Consider the following 17619-nt stretch of genomic DNA (forward strand, 5'->3'; position numbering starts at 1 on the left):
ACACAAAATCTTTACAATGGTTTCAGTGTTCAGTGAATTAAGATGTCAACGTGCCATCGTTACTGATCAGATGTCACTTTATCTTCTGCTGCTTATGTCAGAACAGGAATTTTAAGAGAAAATGAATATTTGCAGAAGTTTGAGGTCACTTGAAACATCACTTCCTCCCTCACAATCTAGAGGTGCTGAAATTGTAATTCTGCTTTTTGTCTGTTCCATCGGGAAATTAGGGCTGATGGCTGAAATTCGCCATCAGATTGTTCCCTCTGTGTTTAGAAGGCAGCTTCACGCAGCTTTAACATACACATTTCTGACTCGTTACTTTAAACAAATACATTCTTATGTTTTTCTTTTTCTTTGTCATATATATTTAATTTTATTACATTAATGTTTAGGGGCGGCAGTGGTTCAGGTGGTAGAGCCGGTCGTCCAACAATCGTAGGGTTAGCGGTTTGATTCCCACTTCCCCCAGTCATCTGTCGTCTGTCCTTGGGCAAGACACTTCACCCTCCTTGCCTCCAGTGTTGGCATTGAAGTATCTTATTCTCAACATTTCATTAGAATTACTTAAAAATACCTAGATTAGGACTATACTTCATTGCAGCTGTAAGCAGACTGGTGTTTGCCTTAGACTCCATGCATGGGCAGCCTTAAAGGCTTCTAGAGGTATCTAAACATAGCATTGTATAAGACACACTTACAGTAGATTGTTTCCTGATAAGGGTCTGCCTTAAAGGACTGTACTCTGCAACTTAGAGAAGTTCCCAGCACAGGATGTAAACATGAACTTTGGAGAAGCACACGTTCCATAAGACACACTCAGGTTCTTACCATATAAGGTTCTCTGTCCTAGAGACTGGACTTACACACAAACATCCTATCAGGAATGCCTTTGCTCTCATATCCGCACCCGTAAGTTTGTCAAATTTGGGAAAGACTTTCCTTTTTAATCAAGAGAAACAAGGTTACGTGTAAAACAATATATAATAATTCTCCGTTGTGGTTCATAAGACAATTTCCTAAATCATCATGCAGGAAATATGTTATAAACCAAAGACAACACAATGTTTAGATTTCAAATGACCAACTTGTGCTTATAAACAGAAGCTTTTCTGATCGGGGACTGTGACAGTTTAATTCTGGTTCATCTGTAATGGCTGATTTTAAAACATTTAGTCTTTCTATTCTAGATTTTTCTGTAAAGCGGCCTGCTATGGATCTGCCTTGTTTCATGGTAAGATTACACACAGCATCAGTTTCGTCTGTCTCCATTTTGTGCTGGGAGGAAATAGTTTACCAAATGGTCTCTGCTGGATTAACTGTGATAAAAACTTCTCTGCAGTTTCTTTAGTCTGAAGTCTGCTTGTCTGAAGAGAACACGTGGGTAGTGGGAGGAGAGGGTTGTTGTTGTCATATACAGTACACGACCACTTCAGTCACCCTACAAAGAACCAACAGCCGCGTTCCTCCAATATTTCCAGGTAATTAGACTGATATAAAGTGTGCAGGATCAGGAAGTATTGAAATATGTCTCCTTAACTCTGAGCAACAGTTTTATTGCTGTTTATGACTGCAGATGAAAATAAACTAAACCAAATATTGATGTAGAACAAGACAACTGAGTTTTTAATATGATATGCATTATGAATGAGAATTTCTAACAGCATATAGTCTCTGCAGTCAAATCAAACCAAACTTTATTTATAAAGCAGTTTTCATACACTTCATACATACTGTCATGTCACCTGCACCAGTACACTCCTCTTCACCAGCCTACTGATCACTGGTCCTACGACTACATTACCCAGGATTCCTCTGTTCCCATCTCATCGGACTTTACCTGTCTCTTCTCATCAGCCTGACAAGTCACACCTGTTCTCCCCTCTACTTAAGCCTCCAGTACACCTCAGTTCATTGTATTGTCTTGTTGTAGCTGCTTTAATTAGAGAAAGCTGTATGAAAGCCTTTTCACATTTAGCCTGCGTTTGTGTCCTCCTTTCAGCCGATCCAACCTTACAAAAAGTTGAAGCTGTGTCTTGGTTTCTATTTCAGAAATAAGTCTGGTTTCTCTTTTGCTGCTAAAAGGAGGCTTGTTGGTGGTACTTTTCTGATTAACTACGGTGATGTTTTATATACGCATGCAACCTTGCAATGTCTTAAGTCACTGGATGTTGTTTATCATGGAGCGTTGAGGTTTAGAACTAATCTCAAAGCTCTAACTCATTGTATTTTTTATGAAAGAGTTGGCTGGCCCTCGCTGTGTATTCGGAGACAAAACCATTGGCACATCTTCATTTATAAGGCAATATTAAATCTGCTTCTCTCATACTTATGAAATGCTATCCAATCTAAAAGAAACCGTAGCTACAATATTCGTTCTGTGACTCATGATGTATTTTTGCTCTCTGTACCCAAAGCCAGACTTGAAATGGGAAAAAGAAGTTTTAGATATGCTATGCCAACAGCTTGGAGTTTGCTGCAGATAAGCTATGTCTGGGGGAACCGGTCTGCTTACAAAGTAAGATGAGGGCATTAAATGAGGAGTCTTTAGGTTGTAAATGTTTTGACTAATATTATTTTGTAATTTGAAATGTTGATTAATTTTATATGTAATTTTATTAGTGGTTTTGATTGACTTGTAACTTGGTTTGAGTGATGTGGACTCTTCAGATGCTAACACTCAGAAATGCTATCAGTTAATTAATCAGCAGGACAGAACCACGCCTTCATGTTGTGTTTGAGCCATGCTCACAGCCTGACAAGACTGATGTTTTCTTACACCCAAAGTGACAGTTAAGATTAATTGTCTGTTCAAGACTGATTTTATCCTCCTTTTTTCAAATATACAAACTCTATTCAGATATAATCTTGGTTCAGAATTAGATATAAGTCCAGACAAGTCAAAAAAGGAGACGTGATGATTTGCAGGAGCAAACTTAAACAAAGACAAATTAGGCAGATTAAACCTTTAGATATGTCATATATGAGATCACTGGCAGATAAAAAGGTCGAAGCTTGAGGAATAATAAAAAGGCAGCATTGTGTTTAATTAAGACAGGCAGCTGGGACATATTTTGGACTGAAATTCCTCTTTACATGACTTTTAAATTCAATGAGTAAACAACATGGTCCCAGGAAGAAATATGGAATGAATACTGATGGTTTCCATGTTGTTCACTGAGAGAGTTCGTGTGTTATCTGCTCCGTTATTTTCCAGTTACAAACACAGTCTCTGGAGATTTCAACCAAATCTCTTTCTCTGCTACCCATAAACTTTATTTCATTTTATTCTTCATTTTATTTAATGAAAGAATTTAAACTTTGGTCACAACCAAACAGTACATCGCATCTTTGTTTTTGCAGGCAGAGACGTTTTAAAACTGAAGAATTTTTTGAGCCAAAAGTTGTCGGACAGAGAGAGGACGTACTTGACTACTGAAAAAGTGTTTGGCTTTGAAATGGACCGTTAAATTCCTGCGATATTACCTACTCGGATGGGACTTGGTCCTGGAGACGGACCATCGTGCTCTCCAGTGGCTGAAGCGCATGAGGGATGCAGATACACGCATCGCTGGATGGTTCCTCTCCTGCAGCCGTATGACTTCATTGTTCATTTCAAACCAGGGAAGTAAAATGCTGTTGCACACTGTCACGGATGTCCGATGGTTGATGTACTGTGCTGATGGAAATTTAACGCAGCAGCACTTTGTTACATAAAAACTGTAACATAAATGATTGTATAGCACTGCAGGTTGTTCAGGTACATTTGGAGTTTAATTGACATTTTGCACAGTTGCACACAAAGGTTGGATTATTTATTGGTATTTATTGAACAATGTAGTAATGATACATCTGATTCTGTCTCCAGAGACCTGTGAAATAGGAAGGCATTAGAAAAGTTTTGATGGTTTAAAACTGTAAATACTGTGAGTAAATGTGAGTGCAGGAGGTAGTTAATAGTAAAATGGTCTGTTAGTACATCTAACTGGTGTACTCCAGGAGGGTGTTCGAGGAAATGCTTCCCCGGGGGCCTAAACACTCTTTTAGGGTTCTGGGAGAGAACATGAGATGGATGGGTGGGGGTGAGATTATTTGTACTTGGGTTTTAGGTGTTGGAGAATGGTTTTGGGTTTCCTTTACTGCATGTGTTTATATAATTATTTGAGTAGGTAGTTTTTGGATATTTTTTTAGAGTCCATATAGTGAGATTTTAGAATGTAAAGTTTGTTTCGTGACCTGGGAAACATCTCTGTTAGCAGGAAGTAGTTCAGCCCAATCAGCAGCAGGGGACATAAACTGGGCTCGTTTGCTCATTTGAGGGAGGTGCTGGCGGAGGCTGGGCTGCTCCACAATAGGATGGTGTGAGTCTGGAAAGTTCACAGTTAGAAACGTGTTAAAATTTTTAAGATATAAAGGAAAACATGTAGAAAGGGATATACAGGAGGTGCTGTCGTGAACGGGATGCTTTTCTCGGGGTATGACTCAGATGCATGGAGCTTCCCACCAGTGGAAACTTGACAGAGAAGATCTTGAAAAAAAAAATTTTGTTTATGACTCTCCATTCCCAAGTCTGAGTTGATTTCAGTTTGAGTCCAAGTCGAGTCTCAAGTCACTGGAAACAAGACTTAAAGGTCCCAAACTATGCAAAATTCACTTTCTAAAGGTTTTTTAACAGTCATATGTGTCCTCATAGCCTGTGTATGAGGCCCAAAAATGAGAAAATTCTGTTTCCTCTCTTATTTGCTTCACTTTGTAGCGAATGTGCGCTCAAACAGGCGAGACTGAGATTTTTCCCTTTGTGACCTCAACAAAGGAAATAACCACTGCCCCTGGTAGTAAATACTGTCACTGACCAGGCGCCAGTGAAAGCCGGATCCTCTCCCAGAGAGGGGCGTGGCCAGGCACCATAAACATTTACAGGTTCAGACACGGAATACCCCGTTATTAGTAGAGCTCACTTGAGCTACTTTTGAAATGGCTAAAATTAAGGGTCAAGGCTGAATTTGGGGTAATACACTTTGAAAACAAATTTGTTGGACCTCTGGACCGTATGAAATTGTTGAAAAAATGTATAATATGGGACCTTTAAGTGTGACTCAAGTCTGAATCCCAGACTAGAGTCCGAGTCCCAGACTCGAGTCCCCATTTCTGTTGCACCTCATCTGTAAGACAGTTAACTCCTTTAAGAGTCTTTTTTTAAACAATTTCTTTTCCATTGAGCTTAGTTATGGTTTATGCTTAGGTTTAAAAGGAAGAACTACAATATAAATGTCTGATAAAGATCCTCGTGTGGCATAAAAGACACATTTTAATATCAGCTTAGTTTTTATCAAAAGTTATGTTACAAAGCAACTGTTTGTCATAAGACAGGGATGTCTACTTTCGGCCCTAATGGGCCTCTATCCTGCAGGTTTTAGATGTTTCCCTGGTTCAATATACCTGATTCAAATTAAATAGATCTTAGGGCTGCACAAGACTGTTAACAATCCATTCATTTGAACCAGGTGTGCTGAGGGTAACATGTAAGACCTGCAGGAAGGTGGACCTTTAGGACTTGAGTTGGACATCCCTGTCATAGGGAGACCAACAACTTCAAAACAACGTAAAAAAAAAAAAAAAAAGAAGTGCAGAAATTTGAAGAGAAAATTGGGAGCTTTTATTCTTTCCAGACTCTATTGATTCTCTTGCAGGCCTTCCTCTGACGATAACCCAACCAGTCTGTTTCATGAATAAATCATGAGCCAACAAGGCACAGGAGATAAATATAAATGAGGACTCAAATGTCTGCAGGTGAGCCAATAAAAATTTGTTTTAACCCAGTTAAAAAACATTAAGCACGAATATCGATCAGAAGTTTGTTCTCCCAGATTCGATGGAGTCACCTGGTCAGATCTGTCTGTGAGGGGCTGATTGAGCAGTTGCCTTCATGGTTGGGCCATCTGTGGCAATTTTAGCAGGCATGTTGAACAAATCTGTTCAAAAAGCATCACGAAGGGCATCAAAGTGGGGCTGCAGTATGCGGGCAGATTACTGACATTCAGCTTTGCTGGTGCCGCTGACCTTTGCTTTTCCATACGTTATTCTTTTGTTAATGAGTCAACTTAGTCACATTCATGTGTTTTCACTACATGAGCTCAAATCTCTGGAACATATTTGCCTGAATAAATAGAGCAGATGAAACACATCATAGAATAAGATCAAGAGGCTGATGAATTAATGTCATGTCATCTGAGATATAAAAGGAAAAGACTCATAGTGCTTACATAGTCAGCTCAGTTTTACTCAAATGTGAATGTATTAATTGTGACAATAAACTATCTTGAAGCCATGAATCCAACTCTTTCATTAATGCCACCTGTACTATCTGCAGTCTGGTCAAGACAGGCTAGCTGGGAGTTGGAAGCCAAATGCTTGGGGTGTAAAACCACTGGGAAAAGACTGGTCTTGGTCAAACACCAGTGGGGTTGATGGAGTCTGACCTGCAATGATTAAGTGAAATTGTTCACTACTTGCTCTGTTCCTGCTGTGCTCCTTGAAGCTCTCAGGGGACAGACTGCTGAACAACCTTCAACCCCTTCAGCAGACGATTTTGAAGCTAATTTCATCTTGAGAATTCAGCACTGGGTCTCAATTAGAAATCACTGGATGGTGATTTTAAATCATGTTGTGCTCCTGATTTAGATAAGAGGTATGTCAAGCTGTCACATACGATTTTTCCTTGATTTTCCGTGCAATAAATGAGCATTTTGTAGGGCTGGGCAGATCGATCCAAATATCGATAATATCGATTCCAAGGCTAGTATCTGTATCAATCGATACTAGCGTGATGAGATCGATATTTTTCTTCCAGAGTGCTTTAAGGGGAAAAAGCCAAAGAATGTGACCATAACATGCTATTACATCTTACTGGGGGGTAATGAATGTGAAAGCTTATTTTAGATTCATATTCAGATTAAGAAAACTTTATTTATCAATATGAGCAATTCATTTGCAGCTTACCACAGACACCAGTCAGCAGTCACAGTGCCATGTGTCATCATCATCAGTACCCATGGGGTAATTGGAAGACAACAAATAAATACATAAAAAACAATTCAATAAAATAATTTTGTTAGCAGGATTGCTCAAAAATTACATTTCCCAGAGGTGGAGGACCACCTCTAGTGACCTGCTGCATATCTTAATTCACCAAAGTCTGAGGGGATGCTCTTTTAAAGCTCCTTTTAGCTTCACAACATCCTCACTTATACATGAAACCCTGTCCGCACAAATATATAGCATGTAAATGGACGTCTGTTTCTCCAGTAACAGATAAACTGAATTAAATGTAGAAAATTTAAATGCCTGGTATAAGTGAGAGAATGTGGTGGTTAGAATGGGTCAAAACAGAGATCTGGTCTCAGCACTTTAAGGATGAGAGGTTTCGTGGACATGGCTTTCATATATCATATGCACCCTCAGTTTGTTCTTAGAGCTCCTGAAAAACTTTGAGTTCTGTAGCAACAAGAAGTAAGATTTAGCCCACCAGCAAAGATTAAGTGCTATATTTTGAGATATGTTTTAAAGGGCCTGCAGTCACACTTTACTTTCTTTTTTTTGCCTCTGATGGAAACAGTGTCTCTAAGCTAAAACACAGCTGAATCAAACACAGTGATTGTTCTGTTGAACTGGGCCAGCAAGATGGCACAGACACTGTGGTTTGAACTGGGAAGTGACTGATGGCGTAGAGACACAGGCTGTAATCTAAGCCCAAGATATCTGTCAGATTCTTGGAATAAACAGAGCTCCAGTCAACTCTATAGAGAATCACTGTTGTCAGCTGAGAGCTTCAGAACATGAAAAGTCTGAGAGGAAACAATAGAGAAGATTCACAGGAACAGAATTTCCTGCACAGATTGCTTGTTAATTAATATTATCAGATTTTCAAAGAGGTGATGTGGTCATTTTAACATAGTGACATAGTTTGAATAATCTTTCATGAAATTAATTACTGGAAAAAATATTGCAAGCAAATGAAAGATATTTACCCTTTTTTATTTATATTTACTTAAAAATATATTTAAAATGCATTTCTATATGCTGATAGAATTGGTTTGTAGAATGATATGGAATGCTGCTCTGAACTGTGGATCTTTATATTTCTGAGGAACAGCTGATTAAACGTTTATTGGTCAAACACATGAACGCAGCACTCAAAGTGTTAAGAAAAAATACTTGCACACAGCAGAAGATCCATCTATTGATTTATGCTTCTATTAATTTATTTATTTTTTATTGTGTTCAGGGAGACAAAGACTGGAACATTTCCAAGCTGAGGAGTCCCCCCTGGCCATTTATTATGTGCAGAAGAGGAATCAATGTCCAAAAATATGCAACATTATGAACAATGTGTTTGGCTGTTTCACAAAATAAACAGAAAAATATAAAGAAGATGCATTTTAAAGGGAATTCTACTAGATTAATGTACACTTATGCTTAAAAAACAATAAAAAAAATAAATTAGAGCATGTTTCAGGCCCATTTGAGTTTAGTGAAGCCAAACATTTCGGTAGGGGGCCGACCACCATTTTCTATGTGTGTTAATTCAGCTTTGAGAATTTCAGTTTAATGCATTTTTTGTCAGATTAGAATGATTACGTGTAGCAGCATCTGAATTTTTATTGCTTTTTTCCCAGGTTTTTGTTTAAACTTGCTCAGCGATGAAGTCGTGAAATGAAGCTGAGAAGACAGTTTAAACAGGATTTTAATGTGTAACTAGATGATTCATATAAATGTCTCTAGTAGAATTTCAATGAGAGTAGGTGGTCAGAATGCACAGGACTGGACAGGAATGCACTAAATGAACACAGTACCAAACAGAGTTCTACATTAACAGGCGCTTTCATCCAAACCCACAAACAAATGAGAAGCTATATTCAGCTTTACAGTAAGAAACATTGGTTGAAGCATTAAGTACCTAAATTATTTAAAGGACTAAGTATAACAGGTCAGACAGGTAAAGGCAAAGTAATGATGTTCTTAGACCAAACTTAAAGGGAAATACATCAATGGTAGAAACATGGAATAGGACTTTTTACACGATTAGACATAAATGTTTCTGTACAAGCTAGCCTCTCTCACCTAAACCTTCCCTTTCCTTCCACTCACGTGCATCCACTTGGCTCATCTGTGTCCTTATGATACATTAATCAGCACATTAAAACCACTGACAGGTAAGATGAATGGCATCAGTCATCTACAAGTGATTAAATTTCCAATCAGCTTGAAAAATGATCACTTTAGACCAAGCTAGCTCTGTGAATGCCCCTTATTCAAACCTTTAACCCTTAAAAACAAGGAACATGTGAAAACGCTTCCTAAATTCACCTGGAAGTTTCCAGGACTTTACAAATTAGACATCAATGAGCAATGACCTGCTTGTTTGCTCGCTGCCACTGTTGATCGGTGTCTGCAGTGATATCTGAAAATGTCCACACAGTAGTTTTGCATGCATGTTCAGAGTCACGGCTTCTACAGGGCTTTATTCTCATTTCATGCATGAAGGCTTTGGCTAATTAGGCTTTCTGTTTAATGCTAAACTTTTCCACTCTCTAGAAGACTTAATCAGCTTGCATGGATGTGTTATTTGTACTACTGCTGAGTGCTAAATATAGAGTGTCTAGTGCTGCAGATGCTGCAAGAGAGATGAACATTTAGAGAAAATTCCTCACTGCTATTATATATGAGCTGTACTTATGAACTCATTATAGACGCAATAAGAAAGAATTAGGAAAGTTTACATATTATAATATCTTTTTTATTGCCAGTTTGTGAACGAGTTGGGTTGGTTGGCCAACAGAATGCAAAAAATTCCCCTTTTTTTTGCATTTCTTAATGACAGTCCTAACAGCACAAATCAGATTTTTTTCCAATCTGACTCCACTTTCATATCATGACCGTAATCAGATCCGTTTCTGATGTTTTTCAAAATGACCACAGTCTGAATGTACATGTCACATTTCCTTTGACTTTTTAAATCACTGAAGTGAGACAAACATCACAATCTGCGCTGGAGGAGGTGTAAACACAGCATACTGCATGTGGCTGCATGGACACTTCAGGGCTGTAAATAATAATGTGAACAACTATACACACAAAAAGAATCTAAACTTAGCAAAAATTCCAAATTCCAATACAGTACAGTACAATACGACATGCAACGACACAACATAACAGTATACGATGCGATACAATGGGATGCAATACAATACGATACGATACGATACGATACGATACGATACGATACGATACGATACGGTATGATGCGATACGATACGGTATGATGGAGTACGATACGATGCGATACGATACGAATTTGATGCTCTGCATATTTATTCTTTCACAATACAACAACAATACTGGTTTAAGCATGAAAAATAGTTTTCCTTTCAACATTCTTTATTTGTTTTGCTTTAGCCAATCTCATCTAAATTTTAGTGTGTTTATTTTATTTCCATGGTTCTCTCGACATAACAAAATAGGAAAATTAGATACCTATTTTTCCTTTTCAATGTCCAGAGTGACTCAGAAGTTTTATTTATTTATTTTTTGTGCATTTTTAAAATTTCCTTTAAGTTTTATTCATAAATGAAACTACTTTAGTTGCATGAACTTTGCATATAGAAAAATATTTATTAACCAGTTCAAAAGCAACAAAAGTCCATCTATTCATTAGAAACATATTAAAGCAGAAAGAGAGAATCGGTTTGACTTCTCCTGTGGGTGGCGCTGTTGTTCCCTTGGGCAACAAACTTCTCTTTCCTTAGTAAAATGTTTTTATGGTTTAATTGCTTCTGAAGGTTTCAGAGAAACTGGATAATTTTAATCAGTATGGAATAAGCATTATTTTTTTTTATCCATTTCATGACATTTATTCCAAGTTTTAATAGAGCTTTAGAATTTTCACTATAGATGACTTTGTGTTCCTGTAAGAAAAATTACCAACAATGCTAACCTAACTTCATGTCTTTGGATGGTGGGGGAAACCAGAGTGCCTGAAGAGAACCCATACAAGGGAAGAACATGCAAACTCCTCACAGAAAGCCCACTGCTCAGTCCCGTCCCCACCCGAGGCTCGAACCAGTCACCTTCTTACTGTGAGGCCTCAGTGCACTCCTTTGTTGTTTGTGGCTCTTTGCATGTGTGAGGAAAGGGACAGATGTCTGGGTTCCTATACTGTAGCAAGTTCTCTTGACCTTTCAAGCTTATCTTCCATTAGAAAACTCATATAGTGTCTCCACTGATTGGTATCTTGATGCTGAACAATCTAAGCTCATCAGAGTTACCATTAGAAAAGGGTCTGAAACAGCAGAAAGGATGATAGATGTTAAATTCCTTTTTGGGGGGAGGTGTCTGGTACTTCTTTTTTTTTTTTTTTTTTGATCAGAGCTCTCCATGAACGCTAGCATATAACTCATAGGTGATGAAGATTAGCTGTAGCACATGACCACTACACCAGAATGAAGAAACACTCATGATCTGTAGAAAATCAAATTTTCAGGCTCATTTTTTCTCTTTCTAACAAGCTATATTACATTTGAGTCTTTAACCCGAGCCAATTACAACCTCGAAGTGTTGATGCCATGAATACACTGTGAAAATGTCCACAGTATAATTTTTTAACTATTGGTGAAAACCTCCCTCAGATGAAGCTGTTCAAGCCTCTTTTACCATTAAGCCTAACTCAACAGTCTGGTGCTGGGGATTTTTGTTGTGGTCCAGTCTCTCAGGACTCTAAAGTATATGTATCCTGCTGCTACCTTAAATTATTAATGTCTGCTGTTTGTTTAGCCTCTCAGCAGGACATTGACCATGAAATAGAGAGCACAGAACCTTCAGGAGAAAATCTGGAGGTTGACATTTAAAAAGAAAAAAAAATCCTATTTCTGTTCAAAAAGGCTAGTTTGAGTGTAAGAAGACAATCAGGAGAAACTGAACATATAAATGCCAAATAACTGACATGGATTTTAATTTTAAGAATACAAATCACTTAAATGTATTTTTTTTAAATCACAATACAGCTGAAGTGAATAACAATTTCTTCCCTCACTGCATATTTCCACATAAAACCAGACTGGTAAGCGTACAAGGCCCTTTGACACTGGCCCAATAAAAGTCTTTATGGGGAGCCATCAATCAGCTTTTGTCAGGAGATTCTGCTGAAAGACCTTGAGAGGAGGCTCTTATCTATCAAAGGGCCTGAAAATCTTCTTTATCTCACTGAGATTTTATTGCATAAATGTCAGACATCATGCAACATTGCTGCTTGTACAAATCTAGAGGTTTACATCATCTCAAAACTAAGTTGATGCTGTGTCATCGCTCCATAGACTCAGCTCTGCAGTCTTTTCCTCACAGCTGCAGCATTTTTCCCTCAAGAACCATAAACAGACTTTGATCTTTGGATTTTCTTCTTCAAAATTAAAGCAGATGAGCGACATTTATTTATGTATCCTAATTATTTCATGTTATTCTTGTTAATGTATTAATGGCATTTATTATTTCATTTTACTTATTTATTTTCTCTTAAGAGAGGAAGGCTGACTTTTATGTTCCTCCTCAAACCACTGGCCTTGTCTGAAGAAATATTTTCTTGAGTCCCATTAACACATGAACCTCAACAACTGGTAGCTGCCAGGAAATCCTAAATGTGACTGTAGGTCAATGACGTTTGAGCAAATGTGTTATCTATAATTCTACTGTGACAATTTAACGTGAGCGCTACTTTGAGACTGCTTTAATCTTTGATCAATCATGTGTCACAAACAGTACATGATGCAAAAATTTATCCTCACGTTTGCTTTAAAACATTTGTTTTTCACTAACTAAATGTGACGTGCTGAGAGGTCTGATTCAGCAGGTACTGCTCAGAGTAGACATGTAAAACCTTTATCTGGAAAAGTGTAAACTGATTTCTGCTTGGGACGCATCATGACCAGGCGCAGGTTGCAGGTCGCCTCTGCACCACTCACCTCCTGACTGCTAAGTTGTTCTGCAGAGGAACATGGTGAGAGAACATTTAGAGCAGACAAATGGTGCATTTTATGTGGCACCCTGACATGTTCAACAGCAACTTGAGCAGTGGGATAAGAAGGTGAAGTACCATACTGCTTAATTACAAGAACTTAACATTCAATGTACACACACATCCCAGCTGGCGAATATTGCAGCGTGGTGGAGCATAGCATTTGGAGATAAATAAAGATGTATGACTCTAACTTCTATTTCCAATAAATTTCCAGTGTGTTCAGACAGATTGGGTGTGACTGTGCAGGATCTGTATGTGTGACCTGAGCGTGACTCATGCACAGCAATAAACACCCTGCACTGCGGTTGTGGTGTTTGCGTGGATGCCATCTGTGTCTTTACACTTACATTTCCAAAATAAGATAAGACTTTGCTTGTTTTCTCTGAAACCTTGTGACCATCTATGGTGTTTGCGTATTCCGTGCCTTCCTTTGCTGTATAAATATTAGTGGCTGGGTGGTGAGGGGGATGGTGATGGTGTATGAGGTGGAGGCTGTCTGAGGCATGACTGCATTCAGGCATTTGAGGGTGGCCCCTGCGGAAAGACTCTTCATGCAGGAAGAAAGTAAATTAGAGGCTATAGATGTGCATGAGTATTTATGCATCCATAGAAGCAGGTCCCAGGGAGATGTAAGGCAAGGAAAAGAAAAAAAAGAGGTTGAATTGCCTTTTTTTGGTGCAGTGTGCTCCCTCTATCTACTGCCCTGGCTTCATTAGCAGCTGTCTGTCAGCAAGGCCCCATACGCTGGGTGGTTGCCTGGCAACTGGGACCCTGCTTGGCCAATCAGGAACTGATGCAACAGGAGTTCTCTCCTTGACACATAAAAGATAGAAACAGAGTTGTCCTCCAATTCAATTGATTATGCTTCAGTGTCATTCACATCAAGGGCAGGAAGGGATGCAGGACCCCGCCTGCAGGGAGAGCGAGTCAGCTCACAGGTTAACTTTAACCGGAGGTCATTTGAGAGAATTTTCCAGATTTGTCTCATGTAACCTTCATGAGCAAATCTTCAAGGAGTAGCCGGGCTCCATCCTAAAAGCCAAGGAGGAAAAGCTGCAAATCCCACCGCTGCTCTTCTCAGCAGACAGATGTGAGACACGCACAGACTCTCCATCAGTGACGTGGTGCACGGTATAGGGCAAAATAGCCTTGCAGCGTTCATCTGTAGCTAATAAATATGCACCTGAGTCCATTTGCTTCAGATTATGCATCTGTAGACAGTAGACAGCTTTGTGAATCATTTCTAGCCATGGCCACCCTTTAATGGCTCAGCTGGAGGAGCACAAGTAATGCATCACTTTTCTGAGGACCAATATCAAAACAAATGCCACCTTTTTAAAAGGCATCCTGCCCAATCAGCTCATTGATCCAACATGGAGCCATGTAGTCTTTGTCATTTTCTTCCTCTATTTGTCACCCTGTGCTTAACCAGGATGACAGCAGATCTTTTTCCAGTAAAGCTCTGTAATATATCTCAAATACAAGCAGAGAGGACTCATGGATCCTCATTTTTTAAAGGTCTACCAACAGAGATGTTGCTAAGAGACTGTCAGTATCTCTGTTATATTCTCTACTTTTAAAGTTTGTCTTACAGAGTTATTTAGACTTTAGACTGACAAAATTATGCAGATTTGCACATTTGTTGGCAGCTTTATTCATTGTAGTTTGCCATCCATACCTTCCTGTCTGCAGAATATTCTAATAATTCACAGTAATCTGTTTGGACAAAAGGATCCTTTATTTCTGTGCAAACTGAACATTAGTCTTCGTTTGAAAGAAATAACCTCCTAGGACATACATACTTCATACTCAGACTCATTTGTAATATTTTCTGAACATTTTGTTAAATCTACATTAAAGACTTTTTTTTTTGCTCACCTGTTTCCAGCATGGAAATAGATGAGCATAGACATAAACAGACATATCACAGGACATTCTCGATAGCATATCAGAACAGAGTTATGTTGTTGCATATGAGGCTGTAATTGCCCCTGATGAACGCTGCACTGGCCATGGTCTGCTGTCGTCTCAGAGCTCCTTCAATATCTGCTGCACTTAAAGGCAGAGCTGCTTCTCCAAACAGTAATACACCAGCATCCTTCTCCTGTGTCATAGTCACTTTGACATGAATAAAAGGTTTTAGATTGTCAAGAAGCCAACTTGATTAATACTTAATGGGTTCAGGAACTGTTTGTTTTTCTCTATTATATCAGTGACATACATGGTCTGAGAGGTTGGACACTCACCTTTGATCCGGTCTGAGATGGATCTGATTCTGTTGTTTCCATGCTGTCATCTTAAGGGGAATATAAGAGAATGCATTCAAACCACCACTTTATCAGGTCCACTTTGTTAGTACCGGGTTAGACCCCTTTCTCCTCCAGAACACCTTCATTCCTGGTGTGATAGATGAAGCAGGTGGTGGAAACCTTCCTCAGAGGTTTTCTCCATATTGACATGACAGCATCACACAGTTGCTGCAGGTTTGTCGGCTGCATCCATGATGAGAATCTCCCGTTCCACCACATCCCAAAGCTGCTCTACTGGACTGAGATCTGGTGGCTGTGGAGGCCGTTGGAGTCCAGTGAACTCATCGTCATGTTCTAGAAAGCAGGTGGAGATGATCTGAGCTTTGTGACATGGTGCATTATCCTGCTGGAAGTAGCATCAGAAGATGCTCCACTGTGGTCATAAAGGGATGGAAATTTTTGCTGAATATATCATAATCAGCTTCACGAGATGTCTTTAAATCTGAAATTTGGAAATTTCTTCCTTTCAGGCCAGATCAGGAGAATGTTTTCGTCAGACATTTTCCCTGGATCAGCGAGACTCCTGCTTCTGGTAAGTCGTGTTTTTTTTCCAAACTAGCTTTCCCTCAGAGAGGATCTGTTGGGTCTCAGTCCCGTTAGCAGATATTTTCAAATAGTTTCAAATAGGCTTTCTTTGCATGTTTATACTACAAACATAATCATATATTTTTAAACATACATTATAATGTCAAAGGCAGTGACTCACACACTGAGTCAGGAGATGAGGTGTTTTCTCACTTCATGAGTTTACTCCTACGTCACCAGAACAGAAACTTCAGTCTTCATTCTAAAGAGGCTGTTGTAAAAAAGGGCGGTGGACGGCGACATTTTCATGGTGTTATTGTAAAATACGGGGTGGAATGAGAGACAGGAGGGGAAGTTAAAGTAAAGCAAAAAAAAAGGATGGATTGAGATGACTGTAAGCGCCTGGCCTGTAGTTAGGTTCTTGTTGGTTCCTGTAGGTACAAACTCTTTGTCTTTTATCAGTTTGACCCCATTTTTCTTGCCTTCAAATCTTGATCTACTTGTTTCCTTTTACAGATTTGCTTGAGGTAGAATTTGGCTAACTGGATCTCAGAATGAAAACTGCTTTTATCAGCAGTCTAGTAGTAATAGTATAGATTCTCTGCTCTCAGCTGTGTTGCTCTTTATTCAAACAGATTAACATTCATGTTGGACACATTTTCCATACTGTCGCCGCCACAGAGTGCGGTCGTAAAAACAAGAACTGGCTGCTCATAAGAGTTGTAAATGTGAAGGTGGCTATAATTTTACTGGAGCTTATTTAGAGTAACAGTGAATGTATAATAAGATGAATCACACAACCTGTCAGGAAGTGGAGCATATGGCGGTGGTGTTATGATTGTTATGGAATAAGCTGTTATATGACAGGTCAAGTCTTACAGCGTCATGAATCACTGGCAGTTCTAAAGCATCTCAGGCCATCTTCATGCGGCAGGATTTACCTGTAAATATATCAGAATAGTCTGTTTTAGGGGACTTTATTCATTTGCTTGGCAGGGTTTAAATAGAACCGTTGAAATTCAAGTTTTAAAACCATCAAGTATTAATCAAAAGAAAGATCTTGTTGAGTCTTCAGGCTGATTTTGGGGTCTAGGATCCTGTTTATTGAAATAAAAAGCTATTTTGTTTATTCGGAATTATCTTTAGGAGTCAAATAAGTTTTGTGGGTCTAAAGTGTGTTTACTTGATGGGACAAGTGGAATTAATGGCTCTTTTTTCATGAACGTAGCAGACCCCTGAGCTGGGAGTTCTAGGTGGGAAGGTGTATAAAAGGCAAACAAAACAAACACCAGACAAGCAGTTGGGACAACAAAAACCATCCCACAGCCTCTGTTAGACAACAAAGCAGACAATCATAAGAAGCACCTTCAAGAAGACAAACAACAAGCAAATGTTCTTATGCATTAGTAATATTTCATAAAGCCAGAGTTTTAATTCTAATGGAAAAGGTATTTAGGAGTGGTTTAAAGTCAGTTTTAAAAAAGGCTTAAAAATTTGTTATAAACCATGTATTTTAGGAAGCTGCACTCAACACTGTGGAGCTTCTGCACTGTGCTGCCTCATGCTGACAGTTGGAGGAAATGTGTGCAATCACATATGTGTTGTTAAATGTATGTTAAGGTGTAATAGCACTGCTTCCTCAGTGGGTGAGCTTTGTACAACACATTCTCCCTCCTTACTCGTCATGTATGGACGCTTCCTCTGCGTCACATACTCACG

General features: G+C 38.9%; 2 long non-coding RNA genes across 2 annotated transcripts; one reads left to right on the forward strand and one right to left on the reverse strand.

Annotated features, from left to right (window-relative positions):
* The first annotated feature begins 692 nt into the window (after positions 1–692).
* Positions 693–7626, forward strand: LOC121635062. The gene is made up of 3 exons (XR_006009343.1): positions 693–776; positions 956–964; positions 7616–7626. It is a non-coding gene; the product is annotated as an uncharacterized LOC121635062 (long non-coding RNA).
* Positions 1913–15524, reverse strand: LOC121635063. Its single transcript, XR_006009344.1, has 3 exons — positions 15415–15524; positions 8386–8396; positions 1913–1923 (listed from the first exon to the last, which is right to left on the reverse strand). It is a non-coding gene; the product is annotated as an uncharacterized LOC121635063 (long non-coding RNA).
* Between the last annotated feature and the right edge of the window lie 2095 nt (positions 15525–17619).

Source organism: Melanotaenia boesemani, chromosome 23 (assembly GCF_017639745.1).
Source record: "Melanotaenia boesemani isolate fMelBoe1 chromosome 23, fMelBoe1.pri, whole genome shotgun sequence".
Taxonomy (NCBI): Eukaryota; Metazoa; Chordata; class Actinopteri; order Atheriniformes; family Melanotaeniidae; genus Melanotaenia; species Melanotaenia boesemani.